Source organism: Sciurus carolinensis, chromosome 14 (genome assembly GCF_902686445.1).
Source record: "Sciurus carolinensis chromosome 14, mSciCar1.2, whole genome shotgun sequence".
Taxonomy (NCBI): domain Eukaryota; kingdom Metazoa; phylum Chordata; class Mammalia; order Rodentia; family Sciuridae; genus Sciurus; species Sciurus carolinensis.
The window spans coordinates 39,465,101-39,476,139 of record NC_062226.1 but is presented as its reverse complement, the minus strand read 5'-3'; the positions used below and the strand labels follow the sequence as shown (position 1 = coordinate 39,476,139).

General features: G+C 37.5%; 1 long non-coding RNA gene across 1 annotated transcript; it reads right to left on the bottom strand.

Moving 5' to 3' along the window:
- Positions 1-629: 629 nt before the first annotated feature.
- On the bottom strand, positions 630-9,919 carry LOC124963983 (uncharacterized). Its single transcript, XR_007104861.1, has 3 exons — positions 9,854-9,919; positions 4,436-4,628; positions 630-1,355 (listed from the first exon to the last, which is right to left on the bottom strand). It is a non-coding gene; the product is annotated as an uncharacterized LOC124963983 (long non-coding RNA).
- Between the last annotated feature and the right edge of the window lie 1,120 nt (positions 9,920-11,039).

Below are 11,039 nucleotides of genomic sequence, written 5' to 3'. Positions count from 1 at the left end.
ATTTCATGATGAGAGATTTGAAGCTGTAAGTAGTCATCTAAGTGGAGAAGGAATGGGCATGGGCATGTCGAACAGTGAGCAGCAGGAGACACCTGATCCAACGTGAACTATTCTGCAAAAAGTGAGCCTCTCAGTGTAGCGGGAGGATGCATGAGAGAGAGATGGGTGCTGGGGTTGACCATGAATGGTTTCGTTTACCAAGGAGTTTAGACTTTTTAATAAGCAGTCTATAAGTTTCATCATCAGAATCGTAGGGTTAAAACTTGCCTGACAATGCAGAGATCAATCTAGAAAAGAAACTGGAGACAAAAAGAATCAGTCAAGAAGCTACTACAATGATCTAGCCACAAAGAGGTAGGGACCCCTCTAAGGCAGTGGCAGGGGACATGTGTGTGAGATATTTCAGAAGTAGCATTGGCAAGATGTGGTGATGGTGTGAGTGTGAAGGACAGGCATTAAGAGGGAATCCAGGCCCCTAGAGAGCCAGGTGCACATACCCCACCATAAGTATCATTTGTGAACAAGAGAATCACAGCAGAACCATCAACTCTTAATGGGATGAGGTTCTCCCTGAATTTATGCTATAAGAAGATCACACTCTGGTCCTGTGAGGTGCATTTGGCCTCCAAAGTTCTTGGATGCTAAAATCACAAATAGTCAAAGCAACAATGTTGGATTGTAGCCTGAATGACCAGGTAGATGGTGATACCGTCAACTGAAACAAGGAATAACAAAACAGGGCTTTGTGCACCTGTAAAACCTAACACTTTTTAGCAGCCCAAGGTATGAGGGCTACTCTATAAGGACATTGCCATTAAGGGAGATAGGTGTAACTAAGATTTCAGAAACAAGCAAAAGAGAAAATTGCCCTGGGTCACAGAGAGTTAGTTACATGGTGGATATCCTGGGAAATAGAACAGTGTGTCCTTTGGGAGGATTGAGCCTAGTATTGGTAGAAAGGGGATGCAAAGAATATACACCAGTAGACCTTGAACCAATGAGCAAAGTAGTCACAGCCCATGTCTGACATTGAGGTGGAATAGGGACAGGGTTACATTATTTACTACAAAGTACATGGTCCTGGTACATTCCTCTGCACACTAACTTCCACTTTTATGCTCCTACAGAAACAGCCATTGGAAATTCTACAAACTGAAAGATTTCATATTTACTTAGACCTTAATATTTACTAAATAAAGCAGTTGGCAAATACATGGCACAATCAGATCTCTGGAAATCTACAAAGAAGCCAGATGTCTTTTCCCACATGTCCTTTGATTCCGCATCTCACACTGCTCGTTATCACTATACCAATTTGATTGCAGAATTCAACACATCTTCTAGTTGTTAACCACCTAATCCAAAGACAAAAGCATTAGTGAGCTGGGCATGGTGGCACACACTTGTAACCCCAGCAACTTGGGAGGCTGAGGTAGGAAGATCACAAGTTCAAGGGCAGCTTCAGTAACTTGTCGAAACCCTCAGCAACTTATCAAGACACTATCTCAAAATGAAAAATAAAAAAAGACTGGAGATGTAGCTCAATGGTAACGTGCTCCTAGGTTCAATTCCCAGAACAAACACACATACACACACACACACACACACACACACACACACACACACACATTAGCAAGCAATGACAATTTTACTGAAGGTTCTGTGTATCCTGAGGAGGGTGAGGAAGGGTAATTATATCATACAATCTGAAGAAAACAAGGTAAAAATTCACATTCCACTTTTGGACCTTCAAAATCCCTTCCTGATTGTGCTATCTCCATGGGTTTCTCTCCCCAAATGTCCTTAACCTCCACCGCTTACTTTTCTCTCCTAGATTCTTAACCCCCCAAACCCCTTCTTTCAATTTTTACTTCCCTTGCTTATGCAAGCAATTTAGCTCCAAATCCAACTCTTTTAAACCTACAGACCCAAATACATCATGGAACTCCACAAAACAAGGTGACCAACAGTTAACAAGACACCCTTTAAGGAAGTAATTGGTATTGCAAATATTAAAAGATTTGTTGCTATTTCATGTAAATATGACAATCCCCCAAAGCAAAAAGGTCTTAGCTATCTTACCCCAAAGAGTACCTTAATTTAGAATTATTAGTAACAATCAATAAAGAAGAAAATCAAGCCCAGAAATATTAAATATAGTCTATCTAAAATCACAAACTTGGAGAGTGGACCAGGATTGAAGCCTATTGTTAATGCCAAAGCCCATGGTTTTTATCATGCTGCTATATATTTTAAAGAACAGCTGACTAGGAAGTGTTTAGCTTTAAGCCACAGAGTACTCAACCTGAAAAACCACAGTGGCATAAGAACATAAAATGAGTCTGGGTTGAGCAAAATAAAACAAACCACCATGCCCAGGGCTGTGAGCGAGAGAGGGGGATGGAGGAGAGACTACAATTCCCAAGTACTTGAATGTGTCAGGTTCCTGGTCCAGTGTTTATATAATTTTTCTCTTTTACCTTCTCATTTGCCCTGGAGTAGGAATTAGTATTTTCATGTTACCAGTGAGGTAGATGGAGTTCAGGGAGGTTTAAACTGTGCAACACTGTGAACTTAATAGAATTTGTTACTTTTGGTTTTGTCCATTCCCATCCTGGTCTCTTAATTAGCATGTCTTCTGCTTCTTACTGTTTTCAGGTTGCTTTTGAAATTTGAAAATCTAATTTTTGACCATCAAAATCTTTCCTTGACAATCTCAAGAGGAAAAGTTGATAAAAATATTAGGTGGTTTAATTTTAACTTTCCATTGGCTTTATTTTATTGTTAAAGAAGTGGTGTGTGTGTGTGTGTGTGTGTGGGTATGTGTCTGTGTGTGGGTGTGTGTGGGTGTGTGTTTACTATTTTCCTTTTTTCTCCCTCCTTCCTTCCCTTCTTTGTCTATTTCCCTTATTTTTGTTATCTTTTGTGTGCTTTAATATGTCTGTCTTTTGCCTTCCAACCTGACAATCAACATGGCTTGTATAATATCACTAGGTCCCACTTTTTTTCCACAGAGACTTGTAGATACTGCTCATCCATCTTCTGTGGAAGGTAGGATGGCAGCTTCATCTTTTTCCCATGTAGGTGGCTAGCTTTATCTGCTTAGATGATTCAGAAAATCTTTCTTTATCCCTAAATACAGTAGTCAATGTCTATTGTTTCATATCAAACATGTTCTGGGCATATAGTATATTTTTTCAGTGACAGATTTTGTTCTTTACTTCATGGAAATTCTCCTTCATTACATTTCTGAATATTTTTTACTCTTCTGTTGTTGAGATGCTAGTTCATGGGCAATAATTGTATTTTGTATCACCTGGATCTGAACACCATATTTGTTCTCTAATTGTTTTAATTTCTTTGTAATTTTCTGCTGTGTTCACAGTGATTTTTTTTTTTTCAGCCTTTCCTGATTGCCAGTAACTCTTCAGCTGTGTCTAGGCTCTTCTTTGGCATCTAATTTATTTGCTGATAAATAATTTAATTTTGGTTCTGATTGGTTCCTCAGGCTTGCAATTTTTCTTTCTTCACTTTCTGTTGTTTTGGCATTTTGTCTTTAAGCTCTAATTTTATTGATATCATATTTTTATTAAGTTTTCCTTTCACACACTGCAATCTGAGGGAGTTGTGTTCTGTCTTGGATTTTCTTTCCTTCCCAACTGTTTTCTTTTTATTTACTTACTTATATTATTTACTTACTTTTTGTTTTCTTGATATACAGCTGTTTTCTCCTCTTAAATATAAGCTCTTTTTTATTGGTACATAATTATACTGAATGGTAGGTTTCAATGTAGACATTTGTACGTGCATAAAGCATAACTGATCAATTTCACCCCCTAGTAAACTCCCCTTACCCTTCCTTCTCCCTTCCCCTGATCCTCTTCCTCTACCTTAGTGATCTCCCTTCTGCTCAGATTGTTTTCTGGCTGTCTGGTGTCCCCCCATCCCATGGCATATTTATAAGGTTGACATAATATTTATTTTCATTTTTCTTGGGCTGAACTTGGGCAGTTCTATATTACTCTTTAGTTTCCCTGTTCTGCTATAGTTCTTCTTGATCCTCTTCCCTAGAAACTATTTATTGCCCCTGTAGAAAATAATCTTAGATATGGATATTATTTTTATTTACTTTTCTGTTACCTAAGGACTTAGAGAGAGGGAAAAAGGGGAGCTCTTCTGGAGTTACCTTCAATTCTTGCTGGTATCCTGACTATACACTTTCTTCTGAGCAATGTTCTTTACAAGGGCCACTCTTCCCAGTGTGGGGCAGGTTTTTTCCTAATTCAAGGACTTTAGCTGGTTTCCCTAACTGAGAATTCATATCAGGGTGAGTTCGAGAAATGTACTGGAATTTTGTTGACAGTTTTCGTGGGTTCTCTTCTGGAAAGCAGGAGTGGTAATACAAGGTTAAGAGCTACCTTTCAAACTTTCTTACCTGGAGTTTTCTCTTTTTTCAGTCTTGATTTCTACTGATGAATTTTTGGTCTCTTAAAACACAATATTTTGGGTCCATTTCATTAGATACTGAAGGAGAAATGCTCTCTGATCTGATTTCCTTTACCTCAAACTTTCAGGACAGTGTTTATTGAGCACTCTGGCAACTCCAAGTAGGTGGTTCCTGAGTCACACTTAGGAAAAAACACAGCATGAAATTCAGTGTCAGGGTAAAAACAAAATTAATTATGGATTGAAAAATTAGAGACCCTTCTAATTGACTTAAATGATTAAGATGGTTTCTTTTTTGTATTTACTTAAATCATATATTTGTTTCCAAGAGTTTTTTTAAAAAGGACCAAAACACTTAGAAGTTTTTGCCTTTCCCAATATTGAAAAACACTAACAATAGATAGTTGCAGGTTGAAAATATTATATATCAGACTTTAGAAAGAAGAACAACCAAACCATCCTCATAATCACACAAGATATCAGAGTGGCATTAAAATGTATTCCAAGTATATAATATCCTTTCCTTCTATGTACTGACTTCAACAAAACTTGGTGTTTTCCACTAGTACTTAGCCACATTTTGAGCAACACCCTGGGAGACAAAGTCAGTACTATGAATGGGGATTTAACTATATGGTTCACATTGAGATCAGCAAAAGGGTGGATAAATCCCTAGGTGCAGGTTTAATTTTGTTGCCAGAAAAAGAAAAACCCAGCCAGTGTTCAGAGTTCATCTGGCTCAGCTTCTCTGATGTGCTACTGCAAAGAGCAATGGGCAGGAAACCACACATTTTGGAGCCTGAGACCCTGAGAACCACAGTGGCCTGCCAAGCTCAGAAGGCTTGGTCCCTGGAGTCCAGTGATCATGCTGTGCAGTGTTGCTGGGTCACAGGTTCTTGAAGCCTGCTTATCTTCTTTTCAGCACTTGACAGGTGTGCTTCACCATTAGTTTAATTCTGCCTGTGTTCCTTGAATGATTCACAATGATTGCTCCACATGTCACCTTAACCCAGCAAGCAAATTACAAAGAGTTGTCCATTCATTTTAAAGCATAGTACTCTCTCTTAGTTACAATGGCTGAAGAGACTATATGGTCAATATCCATTACTTTTGATTCTGTGGTAGACTTCACAATGATGAGTTGTGACTAGTTATGGAGGCAGAATCGGGTAGCCGTGTTTAAGCTCCCATACTCTGGGCTCAGGAATTAAAATTCAGGTTCTCCTACTATGTGCATGACAGGGCAAGGTACTTAACCTCATGAAACCTCAGATTTCTTATTTGTAAAATGGAGATAATACTGGAATCCACCGGGAGGATTTAAAAATCTAATATATGGAGAATTCTTAGCCCCATGCAAATGTTCTCAATGAAGAAGCTGCTGAAGACGATTAGCATCTTATTTATCTAAGAAGGTCGATACCAAAGCTTCGCTTTTATAAATTTTATATACTTTGAATTTTTTATCCAGTTGCTTTACCAATGAATATGAATATAATGAAGTACTTCCACAACCATGTGTTATTTACTTGTAAGTTTAAAAAGTATCTTTTACTATAGAAAATCACCTCATTTTATGACTGAGGATACAGAGTAATAGACAAGAGATTTGTCCAAAGTCACAAAGCTGACTAGAGGTAACAATACTAAAACTTCAGTATCTGTATTCAGGGGTCTTTCTGTTCCCTTGCCCTGCCTTTCATGGTATGATCAGGTTCAACACTGGAGACTCATATTGTAACCATCTTCCTATAGAGTGGTTCTAGATGTTAGTAATTTTACAATTTGAATGTTACAACAGAGCACCTCAAAATAACTCTGGGTTAAACAAGGTATTTATTTCTTATGTTAAAGTGCAGGTTACTCATCCAGGGCTGATAGGGAGACCCAACAATCACCAAAGGCCCAGGCCTCCTCTCTCTTGATGCCTTGTATATCTCAACACTTGGCATCTATCTTTGGTCTAAGATAACTCTAACTTTTACCATCATTTCACTTTCCAGTCAGTAAGGGTGTGGAGAGAAGTCAAAGGCTGGCTCATGTCTTCTGCTTTATGGCACATTATTCACATCCCACTCATTTGAACAGTGGTCATATAGTTACATCTAGCTGCAAGGGATGCTGGGAAACATTCTTGTTGACTCTGCCCACCTAAAAATTCTATTTCTGTGTAAGAAGGGGAGACTGGATGTTGGGGTATAATTAATATTTGCTGACACACACACTAAGCTTCAAGTAGAATGAATGATATTGTTACAAAAGTAGTAGAGTATTAGATTTTAATATAGCAGCCAAATGGTGTGTGCAAGTTCTAAGCTTCTAAAAGGATAATTAATCTGCTTCTTGATATGTGGTTTAGGATACATATGTATTGATTTACAAAGGCAGTGTGGAGTTCTACATAGTCTGTACAATATTTAAAAACTAGTGGATAAGAAGATGATAACAAGTGTTGGCCAAGATGTGGAAAAACTAATTCTTGTACTCTGATGGTGGGAACACAAAATGATGCAGCCATTTTGTGAAATATTTGGAGCTTCTTAATCATTAGAGTTATCATAGCCAACCAATTCCAATCCTACTTATCTACCCAAGAACAATGAAAGCCTATATTCACATAAAGACTTTTACATAAATGTTCACAGAACATTATCCATAATATCCTCAAAGTGGAAATAAGTCAAATGTTCATTAACTGGTGAATGGATAAACAAAAATGTGGTATATCCATACAATGGAGTATTTTTCCAGCAATGATATGTGTTTCAATATGATTGCCTCTTAAAAATATTGTTAAGTGAAAGAAGATAGAGACAAAAGGCTATATACCATGTAATTCCATTTATATGAAATACCCATCCTAGGAAACTAATCACAGATGGCTAGATCTAGGAGAAACTTTGGAACATCTGGTGACACCCATCCTATTAACTTTGTAGATTGAAGTAACAGCTGAACTGATAGCAGGAGTCAGAGACAGAAAGTAGGTCAGTGGTTGCTCAGGAATGGGGCTGAGGATGGGGAGTGACTAAAAATGAGCACAAAGTTTCCTTTGGGGGTGATGGAAATGTTTAAAAATTGATTGTGATAATTGTTACAAAAAATCTGTAAACTTACTAAAAATTATTGAATTTACACATTAAAGGGTTAATGGGAGCAGCACATATATCCTAACTCTGCAGGGATGGGGATAGTACAGGTACTGGAAATACGAGAGATGAATATGTTTGTTATCTGCTTGCAAAGAGCTCACATCTTAGAAGTCATCAAGGAAAATTTCACTGAAGAATTTTTTGGATCCAGGTAGTCAATTAGATAAATAGAACATTTAAGTTCTCATGACTTCAGATGCTCAACATATATCCCACTGTTATTTATTCTCCTTCATGATTTTTTACTTCTTGGGTATCCATTCCCATAGTCTGACTGGTTTTTCATCTAATAAGTTTTCCTCAAAGAGTGTCTTTTGTTTTCTGATAACCACATCCAAGTCTCTTGAATGTACTTTTAAATGAACCTTGCTCCTGCCATCAGCTCAGTAGTTCCTTTAGCCTACAAAATAAATGGGACGGGCATCACCAGATGTCCAAAGCTTCTTCTAGATGTAAACTTTTATGAGTCTAAGTTTGCTTTTCCTTTGCCTTGCAAACTGAGAACATCTGAAATCTGAGGACATGCCATGATTAGTTGCTGTGGACATAGACTAATTTAAAAAACCATGACCTGTACAATGCTCAGAGGTGGGAAAAGTTGAACCAAGAGAATAGCAGGAAGCAATGGGAAGAGATAAAACAAGAGGAGAGTCCATCAGACTGAACCCCTGCATTGAGTCAACATGCAATGACTTAAGAGGTGTGGAGGGGGGTGAGCCAAGCACATAACAGAGGCAGCACTGTGAATGTGTTCCCAAGGCCCCTGAGGCCCAATTCAACCTCTTGTAGTTTCCATGAGACCAAACCACACCATGAGAACTGATATTCCTATTCTTCACATCTTCATCAACACAACAAATATTTCTTGAGCACTCCTAATGCCAGGATTAAGGATACTCCAATGAGCCCAAACTTGGCACCTTGCTTTGTCTTGATTACTTGTTCAAACCCTGGCCCCATTATCTTATATGTTTTTCCTTTCGTTTTGTTTTTATTTCAAAGAAACTATGTTTTCTTGAATTTTATGAAAAAAAATTAAGATTAGGTCTAAAGTTTTCTTCTTGTGCCTACCACCAATCTTTTCAGAAGTATTACCTTTTTCTTCTTTCTTTTTCTTTTTCTTTTTTGATTATGTTTTCTTTTCTTAACAAAGGCCTTTACCAAGGTCATATACATAGCCACAACATACAACTTTAGACTAAATATGGAAAAACATTGCATTGTGGGCAAACCTTTTCAACTATTAAAAAAATGATTGTCATCTTGTGTAAACAGTTTCAAAGTTAAAGATGAGAAACTTAGTTAATTATTAAAAACCAAAACCAGAAACATAAGATAACCTTGTCACCAAAACTTAAAACAACATTAAACATTAAACCAATCTTATTTATTAATATAGATGCAGAAACCTTAAGAACATATTTAGGGACTTTACACCATATCCAAGTAGGAGTTCCTCAAGAATTGGGAAGATTTTTTTGATACTAAGAAATATATTAATATCAACTTTTTTGACAGACTAAAGATAGTCTCAACATTGAGACCTCCCATTGAGAGTCAGGCCTATTAACCCTCACCTTCAATAGAGATGACCTATAACCGCTTTGACTAATTTAGGATGATGGACGTTACACTATGCCTGTTCTGAGTTTACCCTTTAGGATGACTGGCAGTTTTCACTTTAGGTTCTTGAAGCCCTGAGCCACCTCTCAAAAGTTGAACTATGCTGCTAGGGAGTCCAGAGAGAGAGGCTCTGAAACTACATTGAGAAGGAGTAGGACACCTCAGTGCACCCTTGTAGCTATCCCACCAAGGTGCCAAGCAGGTGAGCAAGGCCACTGTGGATCCCACAGATAATTCCAGATGCCAACTCCACACCATCCCAAGATGCCATCCAATATCATGTGGAGAGAAGAATCACCTGGATGAGTCCTTTCCAAATTCCTAACTCACAAAATTCATAAGATATAGTAAAATGGTGTTGTTTTATTTGTGGCAGTTTTTTTTTTTTTTTTTTTTTTTTTTTTTACAATAGGTACCCGTGAACTGTTATCAACAACATGTGACCTGATAAGTCACTTAGAAAAGAAAATATCTAATATCTAACACAAATCTTCAATCTTGCTAGTACGGCAGAAAGAAACTGACATCCTCATGTTATTGTTGGATGCAGAGTTTGTACAACTTTCTGGAAGGTAATTTGGCAATATATATTAAAATATAAAATATGCAGATTCATGATTCAGAAATTTTACCTCTAGGCATTCCTTTGAAGGAGTTGCTCCACTAAAGTCACAATGATCTGTGTGTCAAGATATTTCCTGTAGAGTACATAAAAGAGAGAAAATCGATAGCAATCTAAATGTTCATCAGCATAGGACTGAGTAAATAAAATACATGCATCTCTCCAACGACATTGCAGCTACAGTGTTTATCTCTGAGGTCTAGAATTATGGCAGACTTTTGCTTTCTGCTTTACATGTTCTTCTCCTCTTGTCAGATGTTAATTTTGTAAAAGAATAAAAACCAAGTATTTAAATTTGAAAAAATAAAGATGCAGTATTTAAGAGGAATCCTTCAGCTTAATAGAAGTTCCACATTGTGGCTTAGTACCCATACTCAAAGCAGTAAAAACTTGCCATTTGTCTGGCTTCTCCTCTGTGTACATATGTTATTTCTTCTTGGGACCATGCAGGGACAGGTATGTGGTAGCAGCTAGAATCCACATGTTCATAAATTACCTAAATAGGTAATTTATAAATACCTATTGACCCCAGAGATGTAACTTTGTGTGTATGTACACCCTTATAGTTAGAATTTGCAAACAGAATAATTTCACACCTCTTAGGCAGCCTTGGAATTAACAACATAATACAACCAACCTTTTTTTTTTTTTGGGGGGGGGTGTGCTGAGTATTGAACCCAGGGCCTTGTGCTTGCAAGGCAAGCACTCTAACAAACTGAGCTATCTCCCCAGTCCCACAACCAACCTGTTTTAAACCTAAATTTTGAATATGTATCACATTCTTAATCAATATTTCCTACATCTTACCTCTAATTCCTTGAGTTGGCTTCTCTTAGGATACCAGTTCTCCTGTCTTACAGCCATGTCTTGTGAACTCGTTTGTGTTACCCATGAAATTGAACACAATTTGGAGAGAGACTCAGCATGGTCAAGAAATGTTCATATCAGAAGTTCCTGGGCTTCCAGGGCCTCCAAGCATGTCAAAGCTCTTTTCCAAATCTTGCTTAAATCCACTCCAGATCATTCTTACTTAGAAATGAAAGTGTAGTCATGGTAACAACTGACTGTTGGTAATAAGTAGAAGTCTTATTTGAAAGAAAACAATTTTATGGTCAAGGTAGTGTGTGCCTTCTTATCTATTTGAATCAATTATTCACTGCATTATTAAATGGAGCTTCCTCTCAAACTGCATGATG